The sequence below is a fragment of the Sus scrofa genome, chromosome 16, assembly GCF_054392235.1.
Source record: "Sus scrofa isolate SSC_HxYL_T2T_F1_AM1 chromosome 16, Sscrofa_HxYL_maternal_Yorkshire_Landrace_v2.0, whole genome shotgun sequence".
In the NCBI taxonomy this organism is placed as follows: domain Eukaryota; kingdom Metazoa; phylum Chordata; class Mammalia; order Artiodactyla; family Suidae; genus Sus; species Sus scrofa.
The window spans coordinates 82,104,368-82,124,991 of NC_139398.1; the positions used below are offsets into that span (position 1 = coordinate 82,104,368).

General features: G+C 40.9%; 1 non-coding gene across 1 annotated transcript; it reads right to left on the bottom strand.

The window, feature by feature from the left end:
* Positions 1–3,039: 3,039 nt before the first annotated feature.
* LOC146395686 (small nucleolar RNA SNORA18) lies at positions 3,040–3,168 on the bottom strand. The gene has a single exon (XR_014831635.1). It is a non-coding gene; the product is annotated as a small nucleolar RNA SNORA18 (small nucleolar RNA).
* Between the last annotated feature and the right edge of the window lie 17,456 nt (positions 3,169–20,624).

Below are 20,624 nucleotides of genomic sequence, written 5' to 3' on the forward strand. Positions count from 1 at the left end.
AGTCTTGTGAGGTAATTGCACTTCGGAGAGATGGATATGTACTCTGTATATGATTTGAATCCCACTCTTTAGGGCTTCAGAATTCAAAAGTAGTTAAGCAAGTTGCTGGACAGGTTTGAGCTCTAGTAGGTATGAGGTGATGCCACCTGAGCACCGACTTCAGTCACAGGAGAAAGCACACTGTTTCAAAAGGGTTTGAAATGGCTCCCAGCTCCACAGGGCACCCTGGACACCCTGGATGGGGCCTTAACCAAGTTCCATCAGAGCCTGAGGCAGAGCTTAAGACTTTGATCCCTATTTGTAAAGCAAATCCTTCTGAGAGGAGCAAGGCTTGCAGCTTTCTGCTCTTCCTTCTCTCTTTGTGAATAATACTAGCATCGGTAGATTTCAGTATGTGTTGAGAGACGGGAGGTGAGGAGCAGACCCTGAAAGGTGGTGTAAAGAGGGATTCTTAACCGCAGCTACATGTTAAAGCCACTGGGAAGGTTCTAAATATATTCCTACCCAGGTACCTTTCAGGTTTCTGATTCAATTGGTCTGGGGTGAGGCTCAGGTTAAGATTCTTTCTGAGTACTCCCCAGATGACTATATAATTTAGCCAGAGGTGGGGCAACTCAAGAGAGGGCTCCAGGAAGACACAACTTGTTCCAAGACAGCTCCTCATCTTTGCAGGGGTTTCCACTGGGATTTGCCAGGCAATTGGCAAGGTCCATCTCAGTTCAAGTTGCCTTCACTTCAAATTACTGTTGAATCACCAGCAAACACACCAGACAAAAACAGGGCACCAGATAAAGATGAAAGTGAATAGAGGCAGCCTGCAGGGTCACTGCAGTCTGCAGGGAGTGATGCCCCTCCAGGTTGGGGCAGTAGAGGAACCATAGGCTCCATGACTTTTGGTGCAGGTCCACCTTAAAGGGCCATCAACCACATTATGAGACAATTGTTCTCTGAGCCTTAGTTACATATTTCCTTGTCAAATGGCTGGTCTGGGACCTGAAAAACCCCAAAGAGGCTGTGCCCAGAGCAGGTGGAAATTAGCCACTGATTGCAACAGAGGAGGAGTGATGATGACATTACTCAAGCACTGAGGACTAAAGAGCCCTTCTCCCCATTTGTCTGGAACCCACGAGGTCCAGAGAAGTGTCTAACTCCGGGGAGTGGTAAGGAAACAGTGACTGATGAATATTAAAGACACTGGTGACTCTGGGCTGGCTTTGTTTTGATCCAGTAAAACCATGTATTATCTCTTGCACTTGAGTAACATAGGGTATTCGATCTTGTTATCATAATGATTCTACTTTTAGAATTTTATCCTAATGAACTAGACATAATTATATGAAAAACTTTAGCTACAGAGATGTTCATTATACCACTTTTTTTTATAGTGAAACACCAAAAAAGAGGTAAATGTTGATCAATAGATACCAGTTAAATACATTTTAGTTCATTTACACGAAGTGCTATGCAAACTATAATCATGGTATTGTGTACACATCTTTCATTCATAGGAGGAAGTTAATATAGATATTCAATGGAAAATAGGTCACAAACAGTACACATTTTTTCTTATACCTGGTTATTTTTCAGTTAAAAGATATTCCAAAATTTCATTGTCGATGAAAAATTAACGACATTTTTATTCTAGTCAAATTTGGTGATTATAACCAGGAGGAGCATCCAGGAAGCTCTGAGAACTGTTCTTCCTGTTAGAAGTCAAGGCATAGTTGTGTAAGTTTTTTGACACAGAGGGCTGTGCATGAAATGATTGACATTTTGCACAATCTACATCTAAGCACACGTGATCTCTTAACAAGAAGGAATGTTGTCTTTAAGGAGCTGTCTTATTGATGCTGTGAGCATGTTGCTTTTTTTGGTTGAGCAGGTATTTCTGCCTATGGGGGAGGTTTGGTGGATGCCTAGTGCAGACACAAAGTACACACAATACACTGAGGGGGAGGGGGAGGCCAAAGGGCAAAGAAAATGTGTCTAAATGTTTGTCTTGCTCTAAAAAATCCAAATTTTCACAACGTAATTAAGAGAATAGGATAATAAACCCCTATAAATCACTTATGTTTGATATCAACCACAGGAGATGGATCTTCTTTTATTGTTTATTTATGCTGATGGATTGGATAGGGAATAAAACATGGGAGAAATCAGAGCTGCCCCCAGGTTTTTGCCTTAGCTACTAGGAGCAGGGAGGTTCCCTGCATTGAGATGGAGAGGGATTGGGAGGGGCAGTTTCCTGGTGGTGAGAATCAGAGAGAAGTTAAGATTTTGGCTCCAATTGGTCCCATGAGTCTGCAGATGCAGTTGGAGTCCAGGTGGGTCCCTCCATTAGATACTTGCATGAAGAAGACTGATGATCCAGAAAGAGGCCAAGCTGGAGAAAATCAGCCCTCGGCACAAATGTGCCAAAATCAGTGGTACTGAAACCTAAACACCTCTGACTCAAACCCAGCCTGAACCCAGGTTGGGACTTAAACTCCCTCTTTTTCTTTTTATTTTTTTCTTTTCTTTTATTTATTTATTTTTTAAGTGTAAAGTTTTTTTTTTTTAATTATTATTATTATGTGTAACACAGACAAAATTATTTAAGTCAATAAACTTTTAAGGATTCTCTTTCTACTGCTTTCTCCAATGTTTGGGGTCCTTTCAATGTTTCAGTCATTATCTTCAAGGGAGCCCCTTTAAAAAGAATTTTTGCTCCCATACATGAACCATTCTTCATATGAATCCACAGTTGTCTAGTTTGGCTTCGCAAGTATCAATGAAAAAATGGACGCACTTCACAATTCCCCCACCTATAACTTTTGGGATCCAATTTACTCCACCAGCTCACTTTAGGTAGGGTCATGTTTAGGGTCAGAAGAGATGTATCTGCCTGGTTGTGAATCTTAGACACCTTCTAAACATGCGTTAAGTTCAAATCACATTCACTCCTAAACTATCACACCCTACAACAGTACAGATCCTTGGGATATGCCAATACCTGAGATAGAAAGGTTTCCCTGTTAGGTTTCTCATAGTTTATTTAGCAGCCGTCTTGTGGTTCTTCCCCACAGATCTAACATGTCGTTCTATGAGTAAAGGAAACCAGAGTTGCTCTATGAGGCGTTTCCAACGATGTAGGTTTATAGAAAAAGCCCCATCGGGATAGACCTCAACCTTTTTTTTTTTTTTTTTTTAAATTAGAATCACTCACCTGATATCTGGACTTACTGAGGGTCAGCTTCTTTGTGTATCAGCACAGAAAAAACTCAGTGAGAGACAAAGTAACAGGCAAGAATTGGACTTATTAAGATAGGACACTTGTGAGGGATACAAGCAGGCAGGTGAGTAGTCTCTGCCCAGTACACATTTTTAAAAAGTAGAACGGAGCCAGCCTAAGTCCACATGCATCAAAATAGTCTGGAACATGTATTTCAAGGGGGTAACAGGAATGTTTAGTTGGTGGAATAATATGTTATTTAATGTTTATCTTTTTGCTTGTATTTATTCTGATTTTTCTATAGTGAATACATGTTTCAGGTAAAACAACAACAGCAACAAAATTTCAATATAAGAGAATAATTATTACAGGAAGAAGAACAAATGTCACCCAACAGTACTTGGCAGTATCAAAGAAACATGGAATTAATTTCCAAAATATGCAAGTAGATCATACAACTCAATATCAAAAAACAAAAAAACAAAAAACCCACAACCCAATTAAAAAATATGCTGAAGACTTAAATGGATGACCAATAAGTGCATGAAAAGATGTTCAGCACTGTTAAATATTAGAGAAATGCAAATCAAAACTACAATGAGGTACCACATCACTCCAGTCAGAATGGCCATCATCAAGAATCTATAAATAATAAATGATAGCATTTGGAGAAAAGGGAACCCTCCTACACTGTTGGTGGTGTAGCCACTGTGCAGCCACATAAGCTGGCACAGTCACTGTGGAGAATAGTACAGAGGTTCCTTAAAAAACTAAAAGTAGGTGTTCCCGTTGTGGCTCAGTGGAAATGAATCTGACTAATATCTATAAGGACACAGGTTCAATCCCTGGCCTCACTCGGTGGGTTAAGAATCCAGCATTGCCATGAGCTGTGGTGTAGGTTGCAGATGCGGCTTGGATCTGGCATTGCTGTAGTTGTGGTGTAGACCGGAGGCTGCAGCTCTGATTTGACCCCTGTCTGGAAACCTCATGTGCCACAGGTGCAGCCCTAAAACAAACAAATGAACAAACAAGTAAAACACAAAAACCCCCCAAACCACACAAAAAGTAAAAGTGTGTTACCCTATGATCCAGCAATCCCACTCCTGGGCATATATCTGGAAAAGATGAAAATTGTAATTCAAAAAGATACATGGGGAGTTTCTGTCATGGCTCAGCAGTAATGAACCCAACTAGTATCCATGAGGATGGGGGTTCTATCCCTTGCCTTGCTCAGTGGGTTAAGGATCTGGTGTTGCCATGAACTGTGTTGTAGTTAGCAGACACAGTTTGGGTACCATTTGCTGTGGCTGTGGCATAGGCTGGTAGCTGTAGATCCGATTTGACCTCTAGCCTGGGAACTTCCATATGCCATGGGTGCAGCCTTAAAAGAAAAAAAAAAAGATACGTGGACCCCAATATTCCAATGTTTACAGCAGCACTGTTTATAATAGTCAAGACATGGAAGCAAACCAAATGCCCATAAGCAGATGATTGGACAAAGAATACACATACACACACACAAACACATATGCAGCAGAATATTAGCCATAAAAAAGAATGAAATAGTACCATTTGCAGCAACATGGCGGATCTAGAGATTATCATCCTAAATAGAGTAACTCAGACACAGACAAATACTATATGATATCACTTATATGTAGAATCTAAGAAAATGATGCAAATGAATATATTTGCAGACTCATGAACACAGAAAACAAACTTGTGGTTACCAAAGAGGAAAGTGTGCTGGAGGAGTTTGGGATTAACAGATACAAACTCCTATATATGAAATAAATGACATGGACCTACTGTATAGTACAAGGGGCTATATTCAATAACTTGTAATAACCTATCACGGCAAAGAATCTGAAAAAACATACATAAAACAGAGTCACTTTTGCAGTATACCTGAAACTCATGCATGGTAAATCAATTATAATTCAATTAAAAAAATAAAAATAAACTTTAAAAACTGATTTAAAACAAGAGAGAATAAGTATTAGAGGAAAAAGAACAAATTTCACCCAACAGTACTTGATAGTATTGAAGGAAGAAACGTGGATTTGAAATGGATTTCATTCTTCCTTGGCAAATGCCCCTTCTCTTACCCTTGTTTCCCCAATAAAACAGCCACATGGATGGATTGACAGAGGGTTCTTTCACCTCCTCTAAAACTATTTCTTCTTTCAATGGCCGAAAACTTCCCACTGAGGCCACTTTGAGCTGACTGAGGAGAAGGGTTTTCATTAGATGGTTGCCTCTGTTTCTCAAGGAGGAAAAGGAGAAAAAGGCATAATCCCTCACCCCCATTTCAATCTACATTGTTCTCTTCCTCTTTGAAATTCCTGGAGGATTTATTTTTATCTGTACAATTGAGCTAGATCGCAGAGCGACTTGCCTTGCTCTCTAATGGTGTCTAAGTCTTTTCCTCAGGATGGATTAAATTGCAAATCCAGGGTCCCTCTTTTACATGATTTTTGTCTTGTTATTCTTTTTCTTATTATCATTACCATCATGAACATTATTGCTGATTGGCTGAGAAAGAATGCCAGAGGGACTCGGAGTTTTCACTTTGATAAGATTTGTGTTTGAGGATGTGTTATCAAACTATGTTCCGTACAACCAAGAGTAAATGGAAAATATTACTCAGTAATTACAATAGTAAAAGTAATAATATATATGTGAACACATTATCCTTCCACGTCATTGTCACAAATATTACTTCATCAGTCCTTATAGAAAACCAGTAAGCTAAGTAGGGAAAATGAGTAGGAACTTTCTCCATTTTTACAGATGAGAGAAATAAAATACAGTGAAATTCAGTGACGACCATCTAAATGATGTATAGTCGATTACCTGCAGAAAAACGAGAATGCAGATTTTTTGATTTCATAACTGAAACTTGTTTCATATCAGCACAAAAAGAAGACACTCATGGATGAACTTTAAAAAAAAATTAATTAAATTTTTTTTTTCCCACGCCTGTGGCATTTGGAAGTTCCCATGCCAGGGATCCAACCCATGTCATAGCAGTGTCAATACTGGATCCATAACCTACTGTGCCGCAAGGGAACTCCTCATGGCTGAATTTTACTATGTGCTTGTTTGTTTTTGGATTTCAAGTAATGTAACAATATTCCTCTCCTCTAATATTTGTAAATTGTAGATCCTTTATAATGAGGACCAGAGAACTTAAAGGTGAGACAAATACTAGAATTTAGCCTTTTCCATAATTCTGGACCCATGAAGAATATACACAAGGGTCAATAGTTCAGTGTAATAAGAGTAACAGCATCTGTAACACCCACAGAAGCAACCCAATCATCCACCAAAGAGAGAGCAGTCTAGAAAAATGGACTGAGAGAATGAACCCTAGACCTGATGCTGACTCAGACCTACTTCTATCTTCCATTTTTTGTCTCCACCAGGTTTTTTTTTTGGCAGAGCTGGGTCCACAGAGCAAGACTTGAGGCCAATCACAAGGGCAGAATGCACCACTACAGCTCAGGAGACAAACCAGCTTGCACACCAGCGGGAGACCCATGGATTAGGTGTGATGAGGTAGGCAGTGAGAGACGGGAGCCAAGCCAGTTTCCTGACTTTGAAGGGTAGGGGCAATTTCCATTTATAAAACATTGTTCCAAGGGACAATGTTGGGATGCCAAGGTCTGGGGAATTCATTCCAACTTTTTTCCTTGGGCAGAGTAAGAAAGGGCAGATGTTCATTCCAATCTCCTTTTAGAAAAAGACAAAAGTAGTATGGAAATCAATAGATGGTATCTGTTAATTATTTGCTGAGTTAAATCCAATTTTTTTGCATTGACCCATGGGGCTATGCTGAATTGGCTCTCTGTTCTCTCTTTGACTTAACTTCTTCTTATTCTTCTTGCCTCCTTCCCCCTCCACCGTCCTCATCCATCTATGTCCCCCTCGCCTTCTCTTTTGCTTTGGCCACCTTGGCCGCCAGGCTCTTTTCCAAACATGCTTGATACACTCCTGTCTCAGGGCCTTTGTACTGGCTCTTGCCTTTGCTTAGAGCTGTCTTCACCCAGATATCCACATGATTCAGCCACTTGACTTCTTCAGGTCATTGTGCCAATGTCATGCCCTCAATGAGAACTTCCACGCCCTCTGTCTATCATACCCCACCTAACCCTCTCTTGCTATATGTTACTCCATAGCACTTCTCACCATCTAACATATTATGTATTCTGCTTTTATCTGTTTTGATCATTGCCTTCTCCCTTCACTAGCATATGCTTTGCAGAGTAGTCAGAGACTTTCATCCATCTTGGTCATTGCTATATTCATATGGTTTCTGTGGCAGGCATAGGCTATTCAACATATATTGTTGAATGAGTGAGTGAATAAATAACCTTATTGACATGGTATATGGGCAGACAGAGAGCGGCCTGAAGAAATGAATTGACTTTCTCAAGGTGACTGGAGATGTTTCCTGGCATGTCCTGGAAAATTTATCACCCATTGGAACCCAGGTCTTCTGACTCCCGTTTTGGTTCACAGCCCACCACTTTATGATACATTTCCAAATAGGGAGTCCTGATGTTATTAAATGGCTGTGCATTTAAAGATTACAGAATGACATTTAACATTAGCAAATTAGCATAGAGACAAAGAAAGAAGAGGAATTCAGTTCTCCAGGGCCAGTAAGCAACCCCTACTGCTTGGAATTTTAGAATTCGGGTTTTCCATTCTACTCCTTCACAAGAACTGCTTTGAACAAGAGAAATGTAACTTTGCATGACAATGAAAGCACAGGAACTTTCTCACCTGGTAGAGAACCTCAATAGCCTTTTCAGGATCAGAGTACAAATTAGTTGTTTCAGGAAAAAAGTACAAACTCACAAACTAGGGCAGGGACTCCCTACTCATAGGGGTTTTTGTTGGACTTCATGATACTCCTTTCTTCCTAATGTTCTCCGTAGCATTAAGGAATCATGAAATTACAGGAACCTAGCCCTTTAGGACTGCAGGACCCCAGGGAGGTTATAGGCTGTGCACAAGTGGTAGTGAGATACTGTTTAAGAAGCTGGGAGTTAAAGATGCACTTGTTCTCCTAGAGCTAAGTGCCTTTATCTATACACGATGGATTAGCACAGGAGGTGGAAAAGTCCTCACTAGAGAATGGACTATTCCTCAAGCCAGAACACGATTTAATGACTTTTTGGTCTGTGACTTCTAGAGTTTTTCCATTTGAGTTTCAGTTCTCCCTTAATATTATGGCACCAAGTAAAGTCAGCCTCACCATTTCCACGTAAAAAACACCCCGATGACCTCCCTGGGACACACATGCCTCTTGCACCTCCTCTCCCTTTCCCTTCTGCTCATTCTATGCATGGTAGCCTTCCTTTGGCTCCTTGCAAAGGCCATACTTCCTCACATGTAGGCACATCCCCATAGGGCTTCTCATGATGCTCTTTCTGAGTAGGTGATCCCAGGCTTTCAGCTTGCAGCTGTGGTGTTTTCTCCTCCGGGAAGCATCTCCTCTGGCCCTCCAATTGTGTGTTTAAGAGCCCCATTGGCAGGGCTGTCATAGAACCCACTCTACTGTGCTGGGTCTCTTAGGCTTGTCCTCCTTCTGATCTGCTTTCACCCTTCTCCATCCCCTGTGTGCCACAGAAGGCTGATCTTGGGGCTATTCTGAAACGTGATCTGGTTTCCAATTTGGTTTTACCTGGCAAGGGCTGAGTAGGGAGGGAGGAGAGGCAGAGAGGGGGTGCCGCTACACATCATTCCTTTCTCTCTACCCAAGGTTATAACTCCTTTCAAGAGCCACCTCCATACAGTTCTCCTTGATAATCACCCTTCCCTCTGGCACCTTCAGATATAGGCATCATAGGAACACCAGTTCTTCCTGGCTTTAGGGAACTGCACTATTCCTTGCTGGGTTTCCTCTACCCTTACTTTTGGGAACCTCTTTACTATCGCAGGAGACATAGGCCATTTGTTTCCGTGGGAGAGGACTGATGCATTTGTTAATTACACTTGTTAATGTCCTGCTTTCCTTGCCCTTCTCTTCTCTATTCCCACCCTTCCAACCCAACCCTCCCTCCAAGAAGAGAGTAAATTCTTGGGAGAAAGGAGCTTTCTTGTTCCCTTTCATATTTATGACACTCCTAGCGTTACAATTACTCATGGCAAGTGTTAGATTAGAAAACATAAGTTTGAAATGTAGTGGATTTATTTGTGTGTTTTTATTTGCTCAGAAAATCTCAGTTTGAGTTTGGTTTCATTTGGAAGGTGTAAAGACGGTGATCAAATTATCTTATAACAAAGATCAGAACTTTCAGTGGAAGAGACAAAGACAACTGCAGGTGAGGGAAGGGATTTTTGTTGCTTAAAGGCCAAATTGGAGAGGAATAGAAGAAAAGGTACATGTGATGAGGACCTTGGGAAGCAGGCATATACTATTAGCTCAAGAAAAGTGGTGTGAATCAGCTATGGGCGTAGTATCTTACACGGAGCTCAAACACCTGTGCGTCTGTCTTAATGTCACCCTCCCTCTCAGGGGCATTTATGAAAAAAAAAAATCAAAAACTCATTATCGCAGTCTATAATTTTCTTCCACAAGAAAATGTCTTTAGGAGAGCCGAATTACTCTTTTCTTAAAGTGATCCAGTTTAAGAAATGAGTGTTTATGTCTTTGGAGAACCATAGACAGTTTTTTCTTCTTTCTCCATTAGATCTTTTGCAAATTGACTTTTCACAACATCCACATTCAATAAAGTGTATTAGTCAAAAGGCACCCAAGTACTTACTCTTCTAATGATTATAAGCAGTTAATAATCTCATACAATTATTTAAACTGTTTTGAGGTTAAGTGATGGAATTACATATTTTTTTTATGCTAAAAGGAAAGTGGGATATTGTTGTAAAATTCAATACATCATTGTGTGCTTTTGAAAATGATTGTTCATTCATTCAACTTATTCTTTTATTCTGTAAGTACTTACTGAGTGTAAATTATATGCCGAAGTGCTGGGCTTTGTGAATTCAGTGATGGTTGCTGCCCAATGGGCTACGCAATCTAATGCAAGTATTTCACTTGTAGTGTATGAGTCACCCACTGAATCTCTGGAGAGAGGCTTGGCAAATGTATTTTCCAAAAGTTCCCCAGGAGATTTTTTGTTTTGTTTTGATTTTCTTTTTCAGCTACCCCACAGCATATGGATTTCCCGAGCCAGGGATCAGATCTGAGCCACTGTTGTGACCTATACTACATCTGTGGCAACACTGGGTACTTGAACCCACTGTGCCAGGCCAGGGATCAAACTTGCATCCTGGCACTGCAGAGACGTGGCTGATCACATTGCACCAACGTGCGAACTCCCCCCAGGAGATTTAATAACCACTAATTAACTTCTGGAAAATTCTGGCAAATTCATGGACTAGAAAGCTGGGTTGGAGGGGAGGGGAAGCTTTTACTGAGCACCGACAATCCTGGATAAAATGCAGGAAGAGTTATTCACAGACACAGCTGACCTTGAGGAAATTGTACATGATCCAAAAACAAAGATCAAGGCAAGAATCGAGTCTACTAAACCAAGGAGTTAAGCCTGAAGAAGTAGCTGCCCTGAAGGACACCAAGAAACCTCAGGCTTGTGTTCCAGCAGCCACACTAAGAGCAGTAGACCTGCTCCTACATCTGCAGATGGTGGGTGTTTGGGAATGAGACCCCACCACAGTCCTTGCCTGGACACTCTCAGGGAGAAGTTGACCCCATACTCTCACTTGTCCTGGACAGTCCTGCTCTACGTCTTGTCTCTGTATCATTTTTAACAGTACCTGCTTCCTTTTTAGAAACAACCAGGCATGGAGAATGAATAGCATTGTCACCTTACTCAAGGGCTACTTAATGGTGAAAGGCTGGGCCAGGAAAGAGAAAAAGCATCCAGCTGCTTCGCGGGGGTGGGGGAGAAAGAGAGAGAGAAATATGCTGAAAGAGAGAGAGAGAGTGTCCATCTTGGCCTTGGCTATGGGTAAAAGAAATTTAAATATTAATAAAAATATGTCCCCTGAAAACTAATAACTAAGATTGTGTCTTTACTTAGCATGTAGGCCAAAAAGTTGTTTATATGCATTGTATTTAATACCTGAAGAATCTTTAAAAAGAGAGAAAATCACTCCTAGTTTCTTTAACCAAATATAAATAATGTTAATATTGCCTTTTTCCCCCCTCTATTCAGTCTTTTTGTAGATGATTTTATTTTTTATGCACTTTTATATTGGATCATATTTTACAAAATATCGTTATGCACTGAATTTTCACTACATAATGAAGAGTTTTATTTCCATGTTGTAAACTTTGCAAACAATATTTAAAATGCCTGTTCCTCTTCTACTGAGTGGCAGAAATTTAAGCACAACCTCATGTGGACACTTAAGCTGCTACCAATGTTTGCTATTAGAACAAATACCATGATGGACATTTTGAGAATAAATCTTCCATGACATTTAGAAGAGATTCTCCAAAGTGAAATTACTGGGTCAAAGAAAAAGGTCACTGTTAAATTTCTTGATACATGTTACTGCCAATTGGTTTCCAAAAGGCTGTATCAATTTTCATTGTTTCTTTTTGACAGGATTGGGCAGTCATTGATTGAAACATCTTCCCACACAGGTTATGAATATCCAAGGCGCTTTTGAATCGAGCATGGTTCCTTCACCACTGCAGGCCTTGCCCACAAATTATCCGGAAATAATGGGCAAGTTCAGGCCCATGAATCTGAGGAAGAAAGAGGGGAAAAGTCTGCAGAAGCCACCGCCTGTCACTGTGAATCTTGTCATTAGGACTCCCATAACTCAGACAGCCAGGATAGAAAAGGGATATTGAAGCTGTAAATCATTTCCAGTTAGCTCTGTTATCTATGTCTGAGGCTGCTTTGTGCACAGGTTTCTGTTGGTAACCAGAGAGGTGGAATGCTCCTTCAGCACGCTGAAGAGAAACCCACAGACCCTCTCTGATAGAAGGGAAAGAATAGCTACAGCCCCACCCCAGGGTCATCCTTGGATTTTCAAGGACTCAGACCCCATTCAATGAATAAATACACCCACTTTATTCAGGAGAATCCTGGGATTTAGAGCTATTTCTTAAGATGGATGTTCTGTTATAGAAATGGAAAGAGCAGTTGGGTATGTGGGGCAATAGACGACAGCTTATGTTTTGCTTTTTCCAAGATAATCATATGACATTGGATGAAGGTGAGGAGGATGATACTGATGATAAAGGCCTATTCAGTAGATACTTAGTGTGTGCCTACAGTGCATCAGGTATTGTTTCTGACTCTGGGGATGCATTAGTGAGCAAAACAGACAAACGCTGCCCCGGTCGAGCCAGCTTCCAGTCTGTCAGTATGTGACAGGAAGAAACATAACAAATAAGTATGCTCTACAGTAAGTTAGAGGGTGATATGGCAGTTAATTTTATATGACAGTTTGGCTGGGCCACACTGCCCAGAGATTTATTTGGTCAAACATCATTTGGATGTCTCCATGAGGGTTTTGGTTTTTATTTCTTCAGAGAAGATGACCATTTTAATGGGTGGACTTTGAGCAAAACAGATTGCCTTGCATAGTGGGTTGTCCATATCCGGTAAATTGTAGGCCTTAATAGAACAAAGACTGACCTTCTCAAAGGAGAAGGACTTGTACCAGCAGAAGTCTTTGGGCTTAAACTGCAACATCTGTTATTCCCTGGGTCTCCCGCTTGCAGCCTACAGATTAGGCTTGTCTGCCTCCACCATTTTATGAGCCAATCCTTCAAATAAAACCCCTCACTCATATCTATCTATCTATCTAATCAATGATCTTCTATTGGTTCAGTTTCACTGGACAACCCTAATACAGGTGATAAGCATTATGAAAAAATAGCAAAATTGGAAAGGGGGATTGAAAGTCTTTTACTTTCCTCTTTGAATCTTCTTGCCTCTTTCTCCTCCAATCTGATTCCCAAAATGTGAATTTAAACTTGGGAACCTGTGCGTGTGTTTTTTACGACCAACATCCTTACTGTGCAGGCAGGATGTGGCTGATTCTTTCTCCATAATTTGGGTTTTATTCCCCAAGGCTTACGTACACATGGAGATGATGATTACTATCTCTTTAGGAGCAGAAAATGACATTTTTTCCCTTTGTATCCACAAAATGTATGGCCTCCTTGAGCTAAGAGAGACACTAAACATTATGTCGTTTAGCTATGCTCAGACTTTAATGATTAAAAAAAATCTGTCATGATGATGGAGATCCACGATCCTAGGCATCAGCCCTGGTGTTCTGACATGCGGGCATGGGCCCAGGAATCTTCATTTCACAAGCTGCCTGGACGATTTGGTTGTAGATGAAAGAAACATGCTCTGAGAAGCTCTGATCCAACTCAGACGTCTCAGCTGAGGCCAGAAAGGGGACGTGATGGACCTAACATGACTAAGGGCGCCAGGGTTGCAGGCCCAGTTCTGTTGCCTCCTTTTTCAGCTCTGGCCTCTTACTCCCCACCAGTGTCTTCCATGGACTAATAGCATCCGTGTCCCCTGCAGTCTTACAAGAAAAGCAGATTCTTAGACCCAGATCTAGGCCTCCTGAATCAGAAACTCTAGACCCAGAAATCTGTAGTTTGCAGCATCTGCAGGTGACTCTGATGCATGCTAATTTGAGAACCCCCTGCTCTACCTCCCATTTCTTAGAGACCTGCTGGTTTCAGTACTTGGTAGTCAAAAGGTAAGCATGTGCCCCTTATTAGAGGTGTCAGGCATCTCTATGATGACGTGGTCTGACCTAACCCCCTTTAGTCAGGTGTTGCCCATGAGCATTGCCGCGGTTCTACTTAACTGAAGCCAGGAGCTGTGTTCTGCTGTTTTGCCCGCCTTCTTCCTGCCCGTCCTCTCCGTGGGCCCTGAAGGATGTTCCTCCAGCTCTTCCCTTTGTGTGTACTTCCACCTTCAGTGTCAACGCCAGGGTGAGTCACTTCTGATTGTTACACATGAAGGGTGTATCATTTGCTCAGAGGGGCATGGCCTTGGTTCAGAATCTGTCCTAAGAATTTCAAAGTATTCATAAGTGGAGAGTAAGGTACTTTGTCTATGAAGGACCCTGGGCGCGAAAAATCAAGTGTCAAAATTTCCTCCTGTGCCGCATTTCTGCTCTCCATGCACTGGGATGGATTCAGTCCTTTTCTTCTCTATAGGAAGGAGAGGATGAGAGACAGAGCTTTGCTCATCCCGCCCGAACAGTTGCTTAATGATAATGATAATGAGCTGCATTTATACGGTGCCTTCATCCAAATAACTCACAGGCTGATTTTTATGTTCACTATTGCTTAAAACATACTTCATAGAGTCCCAAGGGTGTATCTCTCGGAGCCCCATAACCTTTGCATTTGTTAAGTGTTCCGTGGTCTCTCTGCTTACCCAGCCTGCAAAGAAAAATGGGTAATGAGCAGTGGAGGTGCTGTAATTAAGGCAGCAGACTGACAGAAAGGAGATTTGATCTGTTCTGACTTTTCAGTGTGTCACTAGGTCCAACTCATTGATGTATTCTTATTTTACATCTTTGTCAGGGGTTCTCTGGGGAGGAATTGCATGAGAGTGAGAGAGGTGCGGTTGAACTACTAAAAAGCCACTCTGAATGCTTCAGTCCCTTTGTAGGAGAGTGCTGCTCAGGGACTGGCTCCTCTCTGATGAGTCTGTTGCCAGGAATTGGCTTCCTAGCATGTGGAGTGGGGAGAGGAAACCCGTGTTGGGGTGTGTGGACCCTAGAGGTGAAGTGGCAAGTAAGGAAAGGGTCTCTGACCATGAAGCTCTTTGCTTCCAAGTATCTAAACCTGAGGGTAGCGTATGATTGGAGCTCTGATGTGAATGGCTTTCTATTGAGGCTTGGGGAGGGGTTTAATTGGGAGGCCAGGTGTGATCAGGCGGGACCTGGCTTTGATGGGGGCAGGTCCACTTTTGGTGCCCATTAGAACAGCCTGTTGAGCAAACAAGAGGGCAAAGGCGATTCTCTCTGAGATAATTATTCCTTTTCAAAAAATAAAAATCCTTAAGAAATGTAAAAATGTTTTCCTCTCTAGATGGTCCATACAGACATATTTTTTGCAGTGTTTATTATGCTTGTCCCTGACTCCCTGAATGCTCAAACAAACAAACAAACAACAAAAAAAAAAGCAAAAAAACCCTTGGTGATTCCATTGAGATCCATTGAGAGCCCATTACATGTGGTTTTCATCCCTCGAATGGCATTTCCCAGGGGGTCCTATTATTAAAAGCTAGTCTGGAGATTGTGATGAATGCTCCTGCATACCTTTGGCCCTCAGTCCATGGAAAACCTTAATCACAACTCTAAATTGTGGTTTATCTAGCAAGTAGCCACTCCATTTCCACAGTCTCTTTGTCATTCAGATCTGATTCCTGACTTGGGCTGATTAGTAGAGTGGTAATGATTTTGGGTAGCAGATCTGGACCCCGTGTTAGTACATTGCCTTCTTTTTGTTTCCTGATCATACATTTTGTGCTTGAGGAAACTGAGGCTCAAAATTATTTGAACTTAAAAATATTTGTTCCAGACAACGTAGTTAAAAAGTGGTGAAGCCAGCATTTGAACTCAAATATATTTGACCCTGGAGCCTGCTCTTTTGATAACCCTAATATAGCAAGACTCATTTGAGCTTTAATTATAGAGATAAAGCAATGAATCCAGAAGAGCATAAGAGAAGGTCCCAAGGCCAGTAATGTTATAGCCAGTCACAAAACATCTCTGTGACACCTTTCCACCTCTGGATTCTTTTCCAGGCACTTGGTCTCTATACACATAGGCAACTGCCAGCTTGTCCTCTGTAAGAATTTAAGGGCTTCTCATCCACATGATCTATTGCTTTAATTCTTAGTCCCAACATGGAAAGTTGCTCTCTTCATACTTCACCTCTAGTTCCTTCAGTAAAACATGTGTTCCTTTTGTCTTGGCACCATCTTTCTGTTTGCAGCTGTATGATCAGTCTAGACACTAGGGTCTCTGAGACTGATCAATTCACAGTAGTTTTAGTTACAAAGCTGATTGCTGGGTAGGGCATCATTAAATGGGGAAAAAGCTGAAAAACTGACAAGGTATCTGAGTCATGAGTTGATTTCTTAGCATCTTTCTTCTTTCTCTGATAGTCATTCCAAAAGATGAGATATACATACCTATGTGATAGCAGATGTGTCTCAGATGACCCTTAAAGGCGGCTCTCTTCTTTTGCATGATTGGTGAATTTCTTTAAGTCAGGGTCAGAACTCTTCATTCCTTGGGATTATTAAGACACATACCTACCATTGGGATGTAAAACCTTCAGATTAGGGCACATGGCAGGCACATAGTGAATAAGTAAATGAATTAATGAAGGCAGTATTTCCCAAAGATGGAATGAATGCCACAGGTATGCAAAATGCATTGGGATGATTTGTGGACATTTTTCACATTTTAGTGGTTACATTTAATCGGCGTTACAGAAAAATGAGCACATTAAGCTGTACACTAGGATGTAAATTTTAGTAGAAGCGAGTTATCTTAAGGAAATTAAAAGAGCTGCATAAATACAGCATATACACAAGATGTTAAATTTGATCCTCTAAAATAAAAATAGGAAAAACATATGTGGTGGGTAAAGGTGGGGGTTACTGAAAAGAGAGGGGTACTTAGAAAGGGGAAAGGAAGCACCTGATGCTATGGATTTGCATAACTCTGTCTGCCCATTTTTGTCTATAGGTTTAGCCTCTCTCCTTTCTCTGCTGGGCTCTTAAAATCATCCTGCCTAGGAAGACCCTTACCAGAGGTTGGAAGGGTTTCATAGCTATTACTTGAAAGCAATCTCATCCCAGTTTCTTAGAACAAAAAAATTGATTTTTCCTCTGGGTCAGTGCTGGATGGGGAAGGAATGATTCCAGGAAATTTAGTAGCATGATATTTTATCCAGTCAAAGTCATGATGTAGTCATGGTGGGCTGAGGGACAGTTATCATTTTGTAACAATAGTCTTAAGAGATAACAGGAAAGACCTGAGAAAATTATTTGGTTCAGGGCTGTTTCAGGTCTTTGAAGATGAGAGTATCTGAGGCTCAGAGATAAGCTGTGATGTGAGTGAAGCAGCACAGTGACAGGCAAATTCCCCTTTTCATCAGGTTGGGAGCTAATGGTGGATTCCACACAGACTGCTTCAGAGTAGCCCAGGGTCTCGTGGGGAAAGAGGAGGGAGTGGAGGAGATATAAGCAACATTTTCAATAAATCTCACATTGGCAGTTGAGCAAGTTGGACATAGATTCTCCGAGTATTGTTCAACTCCCTCTTTCACTAAAGCGGTGATTTTCTTTTAATGTTTAAATCAAGATTGTTTGGGGAATCTAATTAAAAGTATGAATTCTCTCCCAGGAAAACACAGGTAATTTTGCATTTAAAGAGGGTTCCCTCTTAAATCTTAAGTCCCCTGAATGGTGCCCCCCCCACCAAGAAATAGCCATATTCTATTTCTTGGAACCTGTGAATATTACTTTACATGATAAAAGCAAATATTACCTTATATGCCAGAAGACATAGAGAAGGATTTTGAGAGAAGAATCTTAGCCTGGATTATCCAGGTGAGCTCTAAAACAATTAGGTTTCTTGTAAGAGTGAAGCAGAGGGATGTTTAACCAACATAGTAGAGGAGGCAGTATAAACCAGAGGTGCTGAGATGGGTAGGATGTGGCCATAAGCTGAGAATGCCAACCGTTAGCAGATGCTGGGAGAGGTAAAGAACAGGTTCTCTGCTAGAGCCTCCAGGAGGATAGAGAAGCTGGTTGGCATCATGATTTCAGACTTTTGCCTCCAAAACTGTGAAAAAAGAAATTTCTGTTGCTTTAAGATACCAACTTATGGTGATGGTTTACCATCACCAAAGCAAACAAACAGAACCTCGTACTCCAGAAAGTAAACACAAGCCCCTTGAGAATCCACACTACCATAATGGAGAACCATGTGACAGGCACATGAGAGCGGAGTTCTCACTCTATTGGTTATACCCACAAAACCCCCTGTGCTTATGATTTTGAGTTTAAAATTTTTATTTATATACCTTGTCCCTCTTTATCTACCAAGACTTACCTTCCCCATATCTTTTGATCCATGTGAATGAGAAATGTATGAAATACTATGTCCTTACTGTATTTGGAAAGGATAAATTAAAGAGTCATGATGGATACATGGTGTTTTAAACTGCCTGTTTCAATAGTTATTGACCATTACCAAATATTTCTAATAAGATTTTGCTAAAATATAATCTCTCTATACCAATGCTAATTATGGAATCCCTAATTAAAAGGAAGAGGGTTCAGCAATGCTTGGATCCTGCTTCTATGAGATTATAAGAGTAAAGAAATCCCCAATTCTGATGCATTGACCAATGCAGAAACAAACTAGAGAGAAGCAGAACCTGTTTCTGCTGGATAGGACTTGATAAGTCTACACAAAATCTGGCTCCTCTCTGGTGGTGAAGTAGCATGATGGGCTAAAACTCACTCGGAGCCCAGAGGTCACTGGTTCCCTAATATGAAAATGTCCAAGGACATCCCAGGCAGCTTATTAAGAGGCAGGTCCCAGGGCCTTCCATAGTCATCTAAGGAAAAATTTTAGGAGAACTGGCTAGGGAATTTGCATTTATTAGCAAGTTCCTCAGTGGATTATTTTGCAAGTTGTTAATGTGGCATATTTTTAGATGCCTCACCCTCAGCTTCTCTCCAAAGAGCTGTTTTGCTGGGATCCAGAAAAGGGATATAGTATCAATGACATCTTCTAAATGGAAGACGTCATTGATATATTATATACTCGCCAGCCAGTTCAACTAGAGATTAGCATATCATGAGATTATCTTGTATTGGGATCAATCTGGGAGAAGAACAACGGGAGATTAGTATAACTCTCTTATTGTGTCCAAACTGGCATTCTGTCTTTGTTGAGTCTGGTGTTCAGCGGTCAATTTGAGTGGGCTCTGTGGAACTGAGAAAAGATGATGACCCCTTTTCCATTGTCTCTCAAGCCAGGTTGTTGAGGTCATTACTTCCCTGTGCTCATTTGTCTCTGTCTTAAGTTTAGCATTTTTATGCGTGCAACATTCCCCACTTTATTCAGGGCTGTTAGTAGATAATAGTAGAATCTACCTCTGGTTAGTTTAAATACAAAATTATATTTCTTACTGGAATGTACAGTCACTTATGAGGAGAGCCAGAAAGGCAGCTGTTGAGGCCATGCAGCCAGGAACAGTGCCCAAAATTATGTCTCAGCTTGGTCTAGGAAAGATCCTCTGCAGCTGGCTGCTTGGCAAATGGTCCCTACTTTCTTCAACATCCAGCTTCTGATTAACAGTCTGGAGAGGAACATGAGATTTGGCAAACTCAGGTCATGTGTTCCTGCCTAAACTGAAGGGGCTGGTTGGAAATAAGATTATGTGGTATTTTCAACTTCTTTATTGGTGTACCAACTCTTTCTTATAGTAAGAACCTTCTTTCTTTCAGTAGGAAACTCCTCAAACATAGGAAAAACACTCAGATACTGGGTTGCTAAAAATTATGTTTTAATTCCAACCTTTCTTACCTCCTTTGCAGTTCTTTCCCATCCTTCAAGTGCCAACACAAATTTAGCTTCCTCTAAGATTTTTTTAGTGACTCAAACCACATTGATCTCGCTCTCTTTTCTGATCTATCTCACTAATAGTCTGAGTCACACAATACAAAATCTAATTATAAACCATTTTGGCCTGCTTGCTAATCATCCCATGTGAACATGTCCATTCTCTCCAAAATCGATTGTCAGCAACTCTGGAATAGACGCTATATTGACTGCTTAGACAGCTGGGTATCAGAAAGCGTGTGTGGCTCTGTTGGAGGTCATCTGCTAATGCCTGTTGATTGGCTTCAGTAATGACACAGAAAATATGAATTGATTGCCTGCAATCTGTGAGATGAATATAAGCATAATAAACATAATAGTTCAGAATAGGAATATCAGAAGCAAACATAACATGGACTCAGCCACAAAGGAAATAAACTTTGGAGAGGGATTTAGAATCATGCCACGTACTCTAATTATGAGGTCACTTTTATTTATTTATTTATTTATTTTTTTTTATTTTTATAATTATTTTTTATTTTCCCACTGTACAGCAAGGGGATCAAGTTATCCTTACATGTATACATTACAATTACATTTTTTTCCCCACCCTTTGTTCTGTTGTAACATGAGTATCTAGACAAAGTTCTCAATGCTACTCAGCAGGACCTCCTTGTAAATCTATTCTAAATTGTGTCTGATAAGCCCAAGCTCCCGATCCCTCCCACTCCCTCCCCCTCCCATCAGGCAGCCACAAGTCTCTTCTCCAAGTCCATGATTTTCTTTTCTG